Source organism: Rissa tridactyla, chromosome Z (assembly GCF_028500815.1).
Source record: "Rissa tridactyla isolate bRisTri1 chromosome Z, bRisTri1.patW.cur.20221130, whole genome shotgun sequence".
Lineage (NCBI taxonomy): Eukaryota > Metazoa > Chordata > Aves > Charadriiformes > Laridae > Rissa > Rissa tridactyla.
The window spans coordinates 56,845,806-56,863,407 of record NC_071497.1 but is presented as its reverse complement, the minus strand read 5'-3'; the positions used below and the strand labels follow the sequence as shown (position 1 = coordinate 56,863,407).

The 17,602-nt window shown below is 38.0% G+C and overlaps 1 long non-coding RNA gene across 1 annotated transcript; it reads right to left on the bottom strand.

The window, feature by feature from the left end:
• Positions 1-7,607: 7,607 nt before the first annotated feature.
• LOC128902688 (uncharacterized) lies at positions 7,608-10,303 on the bottom strand. The gene is made up of 3 exons (XR_008463863.1): positions 10,273-10,303; positions 10,005-10,157; positions 7,608-7,968 (listed from the first exon to the last, which is right to left on the bottom strand). It is a non-coding gene; the product is annotated as an uncharacterized LOC128902688 (long non-coding RNA).
• Positions 10,304-17,602: the final 7,299 nt, after the last annotated feature.

The window sequence follows — 17,602 nt, the reverse complement described above, 5'->3', positions numbered from 1 at the left end:
ATTCACTGCTTTATGGCTTGCGTGAGTCTTTATGGGTTATTGAGTCCAATTATGGCTTGTGACTTCCTTACATCTTCACTTTGCTCTATTACAGACCATCTGTTATGAAAAAGACAGTCATCATATACAGCTAATGTTTACATGTTCTTAATACTCTGGTTTTAATTCATAGCATGTATGCAATCACTGTTAGAAAAAATTTAAACTAATTTAAATAATTAGTTTAATTACAATTTAAATTAACTAATTTAAAAAATAATGCTTGGACTACTGACGGCAAATCTGAAAGCCAGTGCTTACTCACCTTGCTGGATACTAAACATAGAAAATAGCTGCTAACTTTATTCCCAGTATCTGGCATTGCTTTCTTTCCTGATATACTCTCGCTTACAGTATTCATCTCCTACGCAGCACATTATTTATATTTTGTTATACAGTCTTATTACCTTGCCTTGTAACTTCATCATCCAGGGCCATAGAAGCCCAGTTTGCACATACTCAGTGCAAACTCTCACTTAATAGCAAACCATTCCTCTGCTGTTACTGCATTGCGATGTTATGCTGTCACCATCTCTCCGATTAAGAATAAAACAGGTTTTCCTCCCTTCTCTTTACAGTTCTTCTGATGTTGCATCAAAAGAGTTCTATTCTGCATACATAAGGGCTTTGTTATCCAGTCTGTACTTAAGAAAATTTCCACCTAAGTAGCTTGCATGAAACATGTAATATTATCTCCTGCCTCTCTGCCCTGCATTTCACCCCTTTGCTGAAGGGTGTTGTGCAACCATCTTCCTGAAATGGGACTTTGAGGGCCAATGCCACTGACCAGCCAGGTGTGCCAGTGCTGCCTGGACAAAAAGGACAAAAACAAAAAAAGTCTGGTTGTAGCTCTGGACCATGAGCAAGGGCATGATACGTATGAGGATCTGCATGTATACAAACCCCATCAGAAGACTCACTCTCAAGGTGTAGCCTAGCTCTAAGGCACAAATTCAGGCACCAATTTTGCCATGCTAGTCTGTATCGTTAGCAGAAAGTGGTTGTCATCTTTTTCTTCTAGCAGTGGCAGCTGAATGGGCCAGTGATGGGTGCTAGCATCCCTCTAAGTAGCAGCCACTCCTTCCGATCACAGAGGCTAGACTCAACTTTTGTGAAAAAAAAATTAAAATATAGGTGATGACATCTGATTTACAACACTAGAAAAATCACTGACGTTCCCACTCATATACACACAACAAGAAAAATCCTGTCCATAAGCTTATTAGAAAGAAAGATTTCTAAGTGACCTTAACTGTAAGAGCATTTTTTCCATGTCTGCAATATAGTTTAGAAATGTTGATGACTTAATCTTATTTAATGATAATAACATATGAATTATAATTAACGTTCCTTACATGAAAGCAGAATTTATAAAACAAAATGTTTTGCAAGGTAGGGCAGAATCAACATAGCATGAAGCAAAACTCTGCAGACCAATACTTTTGCAAGCTACCCAAAGAACTCTCTTTACTTCACTGAAATGATTTGTAAAGATGTAAATTACCGTAAATTAGGGTTCCACACATTTATAGTGAACGAGGGATTTGAATGTCTGAGCAGTTTGAGTTGATCATTTCAGCCAAAATAATTGTTACTTCACAAAAAAAAAAAAATAGCGCTAAAGACAAGGAAGATGCTTAAGGCAAGACTGTAATATTGGAAACAGTGCTTGGAGGAAAAAATGAACCCCACTCTAGCATCAAATGAATTTCTTCAAGGGTCAAAGTAAACCACTAAGGTGATGCCACGTACCAAGGACACTCCTTTTAATAGAGTAAGTCAAAGGAGAAAAGAGGATGCAACTGACATATCCAAAAGCAAGAATTTCAATGATCTGAGTAACTAATGAAGCCTCATTTCTTAGGCATCTCTGTCTTACATTGTTTCCTCACAGGGCTCTGATGATGTCTGTCTCACGCAGGCATACAGCATCATGACTCTTACTGGAATTTTGTATCTTGAGACTGTCTTGTCATGTAGCCGGGATCCTCAAGGTGCAAAAGTAATTCCAAGAAGAGAAGGAAACAGACAGACACACAGACGCACACAAACACATACACAGACAAGAATGCAGCATCAGATGAACCTCATCCTCTAGGAACCAAAAAATGTTCCAGTGATAAGCTCCACAGAAGCTCTTCTAAATAAATTAAATAAATGAGCTCTTTTACCCTGATTTTTGTCAGCAACTAGTCCAGTTGTCATCTCCTAAGTAGCCTCCAGTGTATTCGTACTGAATGGTGGGTGCTGAGCTTCAAAAACAACCATCCTATTAATAGTTATGGCATAGAAAACAGAAAGTTAATGTAATGAATACTCAGTTGCCCTTTTCCCCAATAGGTCAGGCAGCACAGGGTTGCTTATGTTGCTTGATGTGTGTGTTGGACTTTGCTGTAGGTAGAGAGCTTCAGCTCCCAAACCCGTCTGCCTGGTATCTTTTATGAGAACTGATAAGGAATAAAGAAAGAAAAGCTCGCATTTTTTGTTGAGCAACATGAACTGCTAACCATCTAAATGGCATCTACTGCTGAGCAGTAGTTAGAAAGAATGAACAGCAACGTGTGAGGAGCAAAGGGAGAAAATGTGTTCCTACTTCCATTCTTTCCCCTCTTCCACCCTTTGCATTAGCACCACATCATATGGCAGAATAAAGCCTTGTCCTTGCACTGCTTTGATATCTCTAGAAAGTCCTTGTGACCACAGACATTACATACCTATGCTTTTTAAGTGTCACTTTTGAAAAAAACCAGCTTTGCTAGACAGATGTGTCTCTTCACTTACAGAGGCATGTTAGACATTACTTCAGACACAATAAACAGAAGAATCTGTACAGGAAAGAAACAATGACTTGAAAGTTTTCCTGCTTGTTCTAAGTTGTTCTTTGGCTTAAAAAGCTGAAAATTTTAAAACAGTCCCATGTTTTCAAGGATCAATTGTTTTGATGGAATTGAACTATCAAAATAACACCTGCCATTGTATTTTATTTGCATGTCTGAGTGTGCTGAAGCTAAATGGTTATAAGTTGTATGTATTGTTAAGAAAAGCAGAGCTAGAAGCTGGGATACTTCTGGTTTTCTTAAGAATGAGTAGCATATTCCTATTAAAAAAATCTTGTGACATCAATATTACTAACTGGAACATAAATAGACTTCAACGGGACAGAGCTAAATCTGAAAGTAAAAATCAACGCCATGCTTTACAATTACCTGCAATCAAAAGAATAATTCAAGTATTTATCTTGTCTGTTAACTGCCGGATAACTGACAATATTTTTCCAGATCTAAAAATTCTGGATCTGGGACCTTTATATCTTTGGAGAAATTTACAGGCTGGTTATGGCATACTTGGTCAGTCCTTCGTGCATTCAAAACAAAAAGCCAGCAATGTGGTCCTGCAACAAGGAGAAAATAAACACATTTCCTCCTTGCTTCCTCTTCCATACGTTCAAGCAGCACTAGGAGACCTTGAGCACAGAATCACTTGATCAGCTATGTTAACAGCAAAGATTTTTTCTCCCCTCAAACTGGGTATAATAGGAGAGGTCTACTCTCCCACCGCAAACGAGAGCATGCTGATGTTTACAACATGAAATAAGCACGGGATATATTTGCTGCTGGTGGTGAGCATACACATGTCAGGAGTTTACACTTCTTAGGCAAACACTTTTGCATGCTCTTCTGCATTGGGGAAGGGTAAGTTTAATATTATCTAGAATATTTTTCATTATTTTGATCTGGAATGTATACCTTCTGAAATAATTTACATTTAAATTAAGGGCTAAGTACTTGCAAAGTAGTTTCTTCCCATACAGATAACCACCTTTTATAGATAACCACCATTTAGTCTTTAAAGACCTCTTGCTGGTGTTATATTCACCATGGTGGAATTTTATTTAATGTAGACATCAGAAGAATCTGCATAGGATTTCTGAATTGTTTTCCCTGGCAAGTCAGCTAAAAATACTTTCATCATGATACATTGAAGAAGCAGTAAATATGAATATAAATGTATCCTTGGATGAGAGGAGCTGTAAGTGGAAAACTTCCATTACAAGACTTCTGGTTTCCATACTGGCTCTCAGTCTATGCATTCAATTTGTTCTCAGAACACCTGAGCCAGCAACAGGCAGGAGAATATGTTTGTCACTACTGAATTGAGCACAGATAGCCTTTGCTTCTTTTTTTCCTACTACTGAAGCACAGAGGCATTTAAAATGCAGAGCCTCACTCCATAGTCCTCATTCAGCTGATTTGGTAACATAAAGCACAAGATGCAGTGCAGGAGGTGGCAGACAAAGGATATGTACCCAGCTCTGCTTCTCCACAGTAAAGCTAAGCTGATTTATTTTCCCCTCCTGCTGTTTCCTCTTCAACGTCTTCCTGAAATGATCATATTTACAAATTAAAAATTGAAAACCCTTCCCACTCCAGAAGTTATCATTCAGCTGGGTTAAGGGGATCAAGAAATCCAGCTAGGGCACTAATACCTCCCTTGTCACATAAATTAAATTACAGTCTTCAGACAAAGCAGCATGTTGCAAGGTGATACCTCCTTCTGAATGTTCCTGTGCAAAATAAGCCTGCCCACCCACTCTACACCATTATAGGTGGCAGGTAACAGCCAAACATCCTTGAGACAGTATCTACTATTTTCCTACAAGTAAAAGAACCACAGTTCTGCCTTGACCTTATGGTATCCACACAAAGGCAGCTGAAGGATGCAGAAAGGATGCTGTAGACTCCCCTTCGCTTCCACACTACGCACCTACCTGTAGCTTAGAAACAAATAGACTGAAGTTTACCAAGTACTGACCTTTTCTCCTGCTTTCCCATCCATGGAACCTTGATCGGTGTCTATAAATATAAGAAAGGTTTACCTTAAATAAACACCCCTATAGTTGCAAAAGCAATATTAATTTATGGGAGCCTGAGCCAAAGTCAGCCATGCACACCACTCCCTCGTACAGTGTTTTCTTACGAGATTAAGAGTAATTGGTGTAGAGAACTGAGCAGAGGCCACTGCAGTGCCAGGTTAAAAAACAGATGTGCATCCTCTAACCTTCAGAAAATGTCTTAGTACAGTCCAACGCATCTGTCTCCAGCTTTCTTTAAGCAGCTTTGGCCCGCTGTTATTTTCTGCAAATCATCAGCTGTTGCAAACAGCACAGCTCTGACCTGCTACTCCTTGCACTTAAAGCACTTTACAACTAAGCTAATATGTTTATTCTGGCCACAAGTTTGTTCCATAAAATGTATTTTTAAAATGCTGTAAAGACATTAAGAGAAATAATAGTGGCCAAAACTATATGCTGAGGACTGGTACACTTGCTAAATTAGCATGCCTTTTCCTATTCCGATGACCTGACCTTCAGCTTTTCTAGTTTTATATAAATGTAATCACTCAAGCTGAAACTGTATAGGCCAGCTGTCTGTCAAGGACTGGTAATTTCTCTTCAATTTAATGACAAAATTTTGTCGGAATTGTTCTATTATTGCTGAGAACAGGCCTAGAGAATACATTGCTTTGTTGAAGTTAAAAAATGCTGGCAGCACATCCATGAGGAACTTTAAAATCCCCCTTAAACTGGGTAGAAACTTAGTTAGTTGTGGGTAGAAGGTATCAGAAGACAGGGCAGATCACAAAACAACTGTCAGTCTGTTTCCCAGTCCTGACGGCATGCAGTGGTGAGGCAAGAGCTTCACACGTCTGCTGCTGGAGGGCCCAACCAAGCTGTAGGCACGGCCACTAGACAGGTAGTCCAGTAAGAAAAGTAACCTTCCCCACTGCAGCCAGTCTCAACAGGTTCTTCTGCCACCCTGAGTGACGGGTAATGCTCTCTTTCACAGCAAGTAGAAGACGGACAACAAAAAGAACAGGAAATAAATACAGCTGTTAAAATTTAAGCTTTTCTAAGCACTTATCGGTGCTTCCATGATATTTTTTTCTGCTTTTTATGAATCATAAATGCAAATTCAGAAAAAGCAAAAGGGGGCTGTTGGTTTGGAGCAGGCCAGTGCTTGTAATGCAGAGCTGAATGTTTGACTGGAAATGCTGTGCAGAGATAGCATCACATTATTATCTGTGCCTTTTCGGGTCTCTTTACTTCTGTGAAATCAGTGCTCTGATCCTGTGTAAGAAAACGTCACTTGGCATTGCAATTAAAAACTACATAACAATATATACGTAGAAAAGAAAGGATGCAAAGTTCAGTGGAAACTAATCCTGGAAGCTACTGGCTTTTGAAGATCGATTATGGAACTCCAATAAAAGTCTTGTCAGGTTTGATTACATAGCTATAATTGACATTTTTGGAAGTACAGTATTTACCACCTTTGAATATACATATATGTAAAATTGTTTATTGTAGTAATCAAATCTGTAGAAACTATGATTTTTTTTGTTAGTGATAAGCGTACATACATACACACACTTCCTTCATTAGCCCACCCAAACACTTCAGTAGCAATAAAACCAGATCCTTTATCCCAGGTCCACCCTTGAAATCCATATGCTTTGCAACACAATGGTCTTTCAATTAATTGTCATTCCCTTGCCTTATCTACTCAGAGCCCAAATTCATCCCTGAAGAAGCTTGTTGCACCGCTTATTTGTGAGGAATATGCTCCACAATAACCAGCTGTTTAATGGTGTCCTACAAGAGGATTCAGGTTCATGGATTTCTAACTGCATCTTAATTACGTGCTAAACACTGACTACAATTACAGCTTTTTTTTCCATAGCACAAAAATGGACACATCTCTGCCAAGTGAATTCCTTACTAGATCATAGCATTCATAAAAAGGTTAAATTGTAATATACTCACAGTTAATTGAGACTTCGTATGTTTCAGTGCCTTCTGTTGCATCTACCTAGCAACATGTTTTGCTATTATTTAAGAACCAAATTACTGTGCCCTCCATGTGTCTCTGTTTTAAAATCCCTCATTCTTTTCCTTTACGAAGTTACACTTTGCTATGAGGATGAGTAAAAAAAGAGAGTAATTATTACTTGTTTCCAGCACAAGCAAAGAAGTTTAGAGCACTGCTAATATCATTGTCAAGCAAACAGTTCCTTTTCTCCACAAGCATTTGATATAGTCAGAAAATGACATACAGTTCATTTGTATTACTAGAAAATATGAAGAAAACTCTATCAAAAGCTTGTTTAATGATTGTTCCATTCTCTTTCCCTTCCCACCATCTCTACTAAATAACATTATCTAGTTGCTTTAACATCTGTCAATGTGGTGCTGTGTTCAATGCCCAAGAGAAAACAGAATACACATTGAATAAAGATAACTCTGTTAATCATAACATACCTTTTATTATAGTTCTTTCACACATTTTGAGAACATCTGTGGATTTCTCTAAGCAACAAACAGCAAGTCTTTGATATTTTTGCAAATAAATATAACCAGTTAGTGAAAATATACTCAAGAACTCGTAATACCTTTTTTCTTGTCTACTTGGATATCAACAAAGAGACATACCAATATAAAAATATAGGTATGCAGCATTTTGGCATATCAACAAAGAGACATACCAATATAAAAATATAGGTATGCAGCATTTTGGCTAAGCCACGGGAGGGAGTTGGTGAGTAGGTTGACCAAAAGAAAAAAAAATCCTTTTCATTGCTTTTGCAAGGCTGTGCTTATGCTGCCTGCACACACACACACAAAAATCAGCCTTCTTTTCAGGGTAATTGCCTAGAATTCCATGAAAATTTGAAGAGTGGTGACTGCCTACCTGCTCACAGCCTCCACCTTACTCTGAGCACACCTTCAGGATCAATCACTCTCACTGAATAGAGTTTCAGGAAAAATGTTGTTTAAGGCAGCATAGGATAACTTACACTTACTTGGAAAACAACCAGCTTGGACTGAACCTGAGATTTTCTCACTTTGTGGAGGAATGCAGGAAGTAAAACCTGGATGAGACAAAGAGCATCATTTTTTCTTAATTGTGCACTGTGTATTTCTACAGAGAGCTATTTCTGAAATGTGGCAACATTCCCGTATATGAAAAATATTAATATATCTTTCTTATGGATGATATATAGAAAATTGTGCAATGAGCATGACTGAAAAATATACAGATTACAGATACACTAATGACTTTGCAGTTAATGTCAGCCTGATTGCGAAGGTCTTGTAAGAAGGTTGACAGTTCATATATCTGACAACAGTAGCATGACTGACTCATTAGTCACAACAGCATTCCCTCTCATTTGTCCTCTTCTTTAAAGTCTGGAACATGTACAGAAGATACTAGGTCTTCCACCAAAATTAGATGCCATTTTCAAGTACTTTGTAACTGAACCAAGAGACAATTCACAATCAGATTCTCTCTGTTTCCAAAACAATGTGGATCAAAAATGAATAAAAAGAGGCATGAAAGCATCATTGTGTGAAAATAAACTCTTACGTAATTCACTTTCCCTGTAAGGTTCCTACCTTGCCAAATGCAAGCTGCCCGATATCACCTTAAATAAATTTAGACATGGTTTATAATACAAAGGAACAGCAGAGATATTTCTTAAAGCTCACTGAACAAAGAATTTTACACTCTAGGCACTGAAGGCTTTCTAGGTCTTCGAAACATAAATCTCTTGATCAGGCACATAAAGAGATCAGAATAATAGTCACAGCAAAGCATAATCCAGCTTGCTGAAGTCAAAGACTTCAAAGAGTCCATGGCAAAATTAAGAGTAGGATTGCCTTGCCTCAAACACATTCAGAAGAAAATATCTCTTTCTTACTTTTTTTTTAAGTAGAATGCCTCTGCAATTATTTCTTAGAACATCATTAGTATTGTGATTGCTTGTGTAAGCTCTGTTGCGATGCAGTGAGGTGAAAAAAGTACTTCATGGTACAAGGACATTTTCACTGAGCACGAAGAGAGAATGAGACAGACAAATCCATCATGCTTAGCCTGCAGATCCAAGTGCACAAAGCAAAGAATGCTAAAAACCTACCACACATGCAAATAAAAGCAACAAATGAAAGCACAATGGATAAGCATGGTGGGATAAAACGGGGAAAATACAGCATTAAAGATCATCCTCGCTGGTCTCAGGAAGGAGTCAAGACATAATGATCAGACTAGCATTTTCAAAGCAAGAAGTGATGTGGAGCATCCAGTTGGAGAGACTGAAACCTAATTTTCAAAGTGCTGAAGATTAACAAGTCAAAGGCAGGCATAGCAAAACAAAAAAATGAGCCAATTGATTTACTGCTGAGAACACAAAACCTAAGCAATTTTGAACATTTCCAGGTGAGTCCCTATTTTACGCCTACTTAAAATTCCAAGGAACCGAATTTCTAGAGTCCCACTCAGCAATAAGGAACCTATTAAATGACATGGAGTAACATACACAATCCGAAGCAGCTACCTTATTTTAACATGACGGGTCCTTAGAAAAACAATAATACAAATCCTATTCTTGCATAAAGCCGTTGGAATTATTTTACTAGTTGTTATTATGATTATGATTATGTTTATTATACTATAATTTCAGCAAAATAAATTATAGAAACAAAACAGTGCTATGTAAATAATAAGAAATTAATCAGCACAGGAAAAAAACTATTTCAGAAGTCTTCTTGTAGTTATTGTAGTGTTTTGTTGTGCAGGCTTAAATTGGGCCTAATATACATACACAGAAGTTTCTCTAGTACAATTCCAGTACTAGCATTGTACTAGAATTAGTACAATTCTAGTATAGACCACAATGAGATTAGTTCTGTGATAAAATGGGAAATCAGATGGATAGGAATGGTCCCTAAGTGCCCACAAATAAAATCTAAGAAAATAGAACAACATAAAGTTGAACAAAATGGATATTAATACATATATCTTGTAATAATAAATTATACCAATCCCAAGTAATTTATTTTATTAAAGGTGCATATTTTCAGTTAGTCTGTCCTCTCACCAAGAAAACAACAAAGGAAAAAGTAATACCAGTTTGCCTGCAGTGAGGGAGCCAAGGGAAAATATTTCTGTCTTCTAAACTTCTTGTTTAAGCTTCATATTTCTTCAGTTTTCTCTTCCTCAGCAAATTCCATATCAGCTTTTACTGCCACCTTGTTAGGGCCCACATTGCTTTACTGCAACCTATTAGATGCGTGAGAGTGGCAAATGTGAAAAAGACATTGAGATCTTGAGATATGCAACGGCAGAAGGCCAACTGAACCCACAGACTAGAGAAACAGAAGGGCTGACAACTTACGGGCACCACACAGACAGCTGTACACGGCCACAACTCTGAAACTGACTTGTCAGCCTGCAGCAGACCTGCAAAACCCATAAAACATTCACTGATAAGGTAGTAGGTAGACAACACAGCTAAGGGCTTTTCAAAATGCCAGCACGATTGCTATTACCCAGAAGGCATCTTCAAACAAAAAATTTGTATGTTATTACACACAACAGCTTCGCAAGAAAAATAGTGATCCTGGCATGTTTTTAGATTTCAAATTTGCTATACTGGGCCATCCAAAGTATTTCCTCATTCCCCTAGCAGAAAATATTAAACTTTAAAGACAAGAAAAATCATGCTTTACATGTAAATTCAATGTCACTTGTCAAGGCCTTTTTATATGTAAGAGGTGACCTGGCAAAGTTGAAGAAGGGTGTGGTTTTTCTAATTAGTTTATAGAGGAATTTCTGCAGGGTTACTATGAGCGAGGCTAGAAGAGATCTCTTCACATCAAGTCTAGCACTCTGAAGCCTATGCGTGATGATCCCCCACGTGATCCACATGTGATTTCCCCGAGAAAATTAGGACCATGAATTCCAACTTCACTTCATTTGTAATGGCATCATCTGTAGATTATCTTCCTTATTTACTGCTATAAGTTACAGCAAGAATTTGTAGGAACTTGCAATTTTCCTCTGGCTCCAGACAGAGTTTATCATGTCCCACCAGAGAAGATCCCATTGCCTATCTTTCCCTGTTGACTTACTCTCACCCAAAATGTTTATCTCCATTTCTACATGTATTGAAGGAATAACACAGTCTGTCTTGTAGCAGAGATGGGGGGAAAAAGGGTTAAATGCAATCGATCAAGCTGCCATGGTCTAATCTTCCTCTGTCTTGGATGATACACGCAGACTGTGCACTACCAAGTCCAGGCTGCCCCTCTGGTTGTTTGATTCACAGGGATGCATTGGTTTGCCTCAAATCCCTCCGTTTCATGTTTTTCTCTTCCAAAATTCAGAAAAAATGCAATAACAAACTTCCAGCATGACACTTACAGCTAAAGTGACATATAATAGTAACTGGAAAAACACTTTAAACTATGAATTACAAACCTCCTTGCCAAAAAATTACCTCTACTGGATATTTAGTATTTCATTTTTCAAGCCGAGTAAAACTTAGGGGGAAAAAAAAAAAAAAAGGAAAAAAGAAAAAAAGAAAAATATGACTGTTTACTGCATTCAGTAGATGTTTCATTAAGAGAAGAGTTCTTGCAAATTGCCCAGTTAGGATTATTTCACTAGTAATATTAGCATATGGATCTTCAGAATTTAACTGATTCTTTTAGTCCAGTATATTCATGTTTTTTCTCTCAGGAACATATACTCAGAAATCCCATGTTCTGAGATTTTCTGCCTTGTTCTGTCCAAGTTGAACTCTTTGCAGTTTCTTGCAACTTGTGATCACTTGTAGTGCCACTGGATCTGAAAACTAAGTGACCAACCCACCATTGAAAGTCATTTTACAAAACAAACATGTCCCCGTATCAGAATTTCCTCCTTACCTTCCTGTAAAGGTGACATAACCATCCAGTAGAAACGATTATCAGCCCCAAATTATCCACATATTCATTCACCACAAAGTAAGAAGTTGTTAGATGGTTATTTTCAACATAGAGCCTCTTCCAAACAAGTGCATACACAATTCATTGGCTTGTACTTGGGATGGTGTCACAGCAGAGCTGATAATAAGCTCTATTCCAAGATCCTACTCTTGATCTTCACAAAATTTGAGACCAGGCAATTCAGTGCTACAACATGTTCTAGTCCTGACATTAAATTTTAATTTGCAATGAAGATTTTACTTTTATATTCAAGAAAATAGGTGGTCTCAATCTGAAAATAACAGCATTTAAGGCTGATCAGTACTTCTTTAGACTAATGCAACTGGAATACCCCACAGACACGTTAGACGAAAAGGAGTTCCCCAATATCAGCTGACTGTGTGAGGATTATAAAACAACATGATTCCTGTGATGTGACTCCTGCTTTGACAAAGAACATGTTCTGTTCCTTCCTGATGCTCTTCCATGAGAATATGAAAGACTACTGCCATGGTCATATCTTTATGTAGTCACCTGGAGAGCTGGAGACACCTCTGTGAAAATTCTGAAGCAAGCCTACAGTTGAATCTATTAGCTTGAAAGATAATATTCTGCTACACACTGGGGCCCAGGCCCTCCTCTGTTCTTTAGTAGGTGAAAAGAGGACAAAAGTAGGGGGACATGCTGCCACAGAGGTCTCCTCACAAATTGGGCTGGAGCGGGGCAGAGATGAGTGTTCACTCACTGCAGCATACACACGCACACACACACGTATATATGAATTTATATACACATAAAGGAAAATCTGCAAAGAGCTTCTTGAATACTTTCTGCTGCTGCCATGGGAAGGGGCTGCCTTCTGCGGGCTACTGAACTAGCTGCGCTGACACTGAGCAGCAGTGCGGGGTCACTTTCACACGGTCCTTTTGCTAGCACAGGACAAAATAAGCCACTCACTTGTTAAAATACTTCTGTATTTCAGTCACTTGAAAACCTTACCATGCAAATTTGCTGTACTGCAGTTAAGTCCTGATGCATGGAGGGACTTTATGTCCTTTTGGATGACAAAGACTTTTCACTGCTACTTCTCAGAAGCGTTTTGCCTCCCTAAAGGCTATTTTCAGAAAGATTTGTTTGTTCTTACGGGACATTTCTGTTAGAACTGTGAAAATATGCTTAACCTACGATGGATAAACTTAATTATTATGTTAGCCAATGCAGGCAGGACACAGGAACAACCACAAAACCACGGATGAAAGGCAAAGAACAAGTTTAATCTTGATACTCCACAGACCAGGGAATCTCTGAAGCAACACCCGGGTAGAGATAGGACGCGGGCACTGCAGAGTGAGAGGGAGTCCTTGTTATCAAGAGTCCTTGTCAGTGAGACAGTCCTTGATAGCAAGAGCAGGCGTGGGCTCCCTGTTCTCACTGGTATTTGAAGGGTACAAACAGGCATAGTTTGCCCACTGTGTTTTGATCTTCCTGGTGCCAGGATTCTCAAGCAGCTAGATAAGGTGTCCCTTCTTGTTGTTGTTGTTATGAAAGTGCCCCAAGACCCAGTTGTGGAACAGGACTCTATTAGATTTTTAAAAATTATAAAAGATGAGTTCTGCTTGCCTTCAGAGCATTTACAGTGCGTTACCATTATATTTTTCAACTTTTTCTTCACACTCTTTTGGGCTAGAATCTTAATTTACAACTGGAGGTTAATATTCTCATGTGTTCAGGCAACTAAAAAAGCTGAGGCTTAGACACAGCCCGCTAATACTCCGAGTCTTTTGATAAAGCTCCTGGTGACAAATTGGCGATGCAATGACTGTTTAGCTCTGGCTGGAAAAGATGTCAAGGACACTAAGCATTTTCAAGTTCTTGAAATAAGCCAAAAGGTCAGATCATGTACTTGTAACTCATTTTTGAGAGCTACGTAGCCAATAATTCTGAACGCCTTTCTCCACTTCACCCTCCAGATCTTTGAGTATGTAAGTTAACCTATTTCCTCGAACTTGATCAATGTTCTCCAAATTAGTGTTCACCCACTCATCCATTTCAAGGTGTTACCAAGAGACTTGAGCTTTAAAATAATTTTGTCATTTGCTATCACTATCTTCTATCAAGAAAGTGTTCTGCTTCATTATGTCTTCATTAAAATAAGTCTCCAAATGGCGTACGGGTGAACAGAGCCTTCCAATTCCATTTATGCCATTTGTGAAGAATGGTAAAAAGCAACTGACTGTAAGAATCAATAATTTTATAATTACATATGTATTAGAGTAGCTACATGTATGATATATCACATAATGAGTAATTTGGCAGAATTGCTGGAGCAGCAGTAGAATACTATCCTATACTTTGTCCTTTGTTCACTGTCACCATATATTCATGCATATGCACTCTGCACACTATGGATACAAAACAATTTTACTCCAACATGGCAAGGCAATATCATCATCTTCATTTGGGGAACTATTTGTTATTCTACTCATAAAATGGTATTTGTTTAACATACTTTTTAACTCTCAGTTTCTCAAGGTGATAAGACTGATTGCCAGCACAGTAAGGATCCAGCCTTCTCATGTGGTCCTGGAGATCAGATACTGGTGCTACTGTGAAGTTAACTCTTGGTCTGAGGTGGAGGTGCCTTGTAGGTATTGCTGTGACAAGGAGCAATATTAAATACTTTTTTTTTCTTTTGCAACAGCCAATAGCAAGTCACATCTGCAAACAATAATGTCTGATCCACAGACCCAAAATCTTGGAAACATGTATCAGGTCCAGTTCAAATTCCTGTTAGTCGTTTGCCTTAAGCAGTGTACATTTCTGAGTCAGCAGGTGGCAAGCTATTACAGAAATCAAAATGTCAGCCTCCACTCCAGACCGCAGATGTATTTATCTTCTCTATCTGATCCTATCTTAATCACATTTGGACCCATCCATCAGTTTAGGGCAACGCCTTTATGAATTTTTATGAACATTTCAAAATCAGTTACTGAATACAAGTTTGTCCATGAAGAGATCATCCTTCCACCCTTCCACAAAAACCCCATCCATGCCATGCTGATTTTATCTGCCAGGCATTTCTAAATGCTTTGCAGAAACTCAGAAATTTTTAGTCATCATGCAAACTGAATTAATTTCCTATTACTACCAGAACTCCTTCTCACATGAAGCTAAAGAAAGGTGCTGTGAGAAATACATGGTTTTCATACTGATCCTTGACATGTTGTGTAACTAGGAAGGAAACCTGTTTGCAGTCATGTTGTTTCACCTCTTTTCATGGACACCTAATCATCTGAATAATTAAGAAAATGGAAGAACCATTTTTAAATGCACATGTGCACAATACGCACATGGATTTACACAGCTGCTGGCTTGTGATCACTTCACAGCTATGTCATCATACTTTCTAGGCAAATAAGAACCGCTGGACTTTGTAAAACCTATCTGCCCTTGATGACTTTCAGAGCATGGCTTTCCTTCAACCCTCTGTAAATAGTATGTAGCTACCATTTAAATCTTGATATATGAAACACATTTTTATGCCACCTTTCCACTGTACCTGCCTACATGAAAGCTCTGCAGCCAGGAGAACGTACAAGTGTTGTATGAAATATTTACACTACTTAAGACAGAAAAAAATTCAAATCATTTCTCACTGATAGGAGTTCCTTTAATTATCACATGGGCATGGACTCTTACAGCTTTCATCACAATCTGTGACAATTTTCACAGAATTCTTGTTGGGAACAGGAACACAACTTAGAAGAACACAAAAGTGATCTAGAACATAGTGTTCCAGATCCAAGTTTTACAAAGTATAACAGGTGCACCATTACAAAGGAATTCTAATATGTTTTCATCATTACTCTTTTATGTTAGTTGGACACGAGTGAGTCGTTCTGATGTCACAGTGAAAAATGGCTGATAAAACATAATGTTTAGTTAAGATAGAAGAAAACTGGGTTTTGGTAGAAAAAAAGATATTCAGCATTAGAGGGCTAGAAACTAGCAAATAAAGATCCCATCTTCAGCTGTCAGCTTCCTTCCAGCTGTGATCCTATTGGCTCCAATAAAGTTAAAAAAATCCCACTGATCTGGCATAGGATTTGATTTAATTAAAAAAAAAAAAAAAGAAAGAAAGAAAAAAGAAAACCCTCCTCTCCTTCTTGAGTTTAGGCCAAATCCAGATCATTTTACCTTAAAGAAATGTATTTTGACCAATAACTGAACAATTCTGAAAAAAACTCAGCGAAAAACACAGAGAAGAATGGCTAATTTGATAAGGTTTAGAGTGTCTTTGGTAGGACAGTAGAAAAACCTGTGCAAACAGAAGATAAAGCAGCTACTGGCAATCTTACTGGAAGTTGTAAGCAGATAACAAGGATCCCCCTGTGTATTCAGACCCAGCTACTGGAATAGAAACAGATATGCCTTTAAAATGTAAAGAGTGGGTTGGACCAGTTAAATACAGCAATATGGGATCTGGTAGCTTAAAACTAACCCACATTGGATTAAACAGGATCTCCATGTGCAAAGACATTACTGCCATGAAACTAGTATCCACCCCAAAAATGAAAACCAGCACCCCATCAGCTCTGCCCCTGGGGACAGTTGGAGAATCTGTCAAAAAGGTCTTGTTTATTTATTTTATAGGTTGGCTCAGCACCAGAATATTTTTTGTCCTTATCCAGCTATATTACATCATGTACATGGCAGTTAAACTTTGAGGTCAGATGTCAGGAGGCTCAGGTTCCAGACTATATGGAAAAATCCTGCAATTTTATGCACTTATTTACAGTAAAGTATTCTTACACACATAAGACACAGCTTTATGCATTTCCTTGAGCCTTATTTGGCTCTTCAGTGAACTGCATCCAGAATCACACTTTTCATTTCTGTCTCTAATTTCAGCCTTCATATTTGGCTAGAAAGCTAAGGAGGGGAACCAGAGCAAGGCAACTTTGCTAATAGCCTAAATCTGGAATTCAGAGATAAAAGCATTGTGCTTGATGGCTCGTGCTTAGTTAACTCTGTAAAGATTTTACTCTTCAACTTACTAGAATACAGTAAGACAAAAAAAAACCCAAAAGAATTTCAGTTACTTCAATGATAAAAGAAGCCAGTGCAGCAATATGGTCCAGTGCCAAAGGATGACAACTGGAAATGTTCACAGTACTTAGAAATACCATCCTTTTTATTGGATTATTTTCTCATTAAATTGAGATATATTAGACAGGAATTGATTACTCTGTGTTTTGAAATTTTGTATGTGCTCCTTGGCTTTATGGTACTAAATAAAATGTTGCAAACTTCCCATCTGGTGGACCGGCCTCGAATAAAAAAAGCAAACTCAATTATTCTACCTGCATTCCGGGTAGATTATTAGCACCTGTTTTTTGAAATCTTTGCTAAATACTGTTATTTTATCAAAGCATTTAAAAAATGCCATACCCAAGAATTTCAGCATTTCCCTGTGATGCGATTTCTTACCTCTGGTCAAGTATATGGAAAAGGCACTTCATTATTTTTCTACAGATCAAATCAACTATCAACAAAGCTTATATTACTACTACTAATAATACGCTGACCTAGGTAGAAAAAGTTGAAGGACTAAATATGTAAAATTCAATTGCTTTTCCCTCTCTTAACTACAATCTCCGAAGATACTTTTTAAGGAGTACGAAGAGGCAAGGTTCCACTTGCTGCACTGTGTACTGCACTGTGCTGTGTACGCTCCTGTAGGACGTCTCTGCCTCT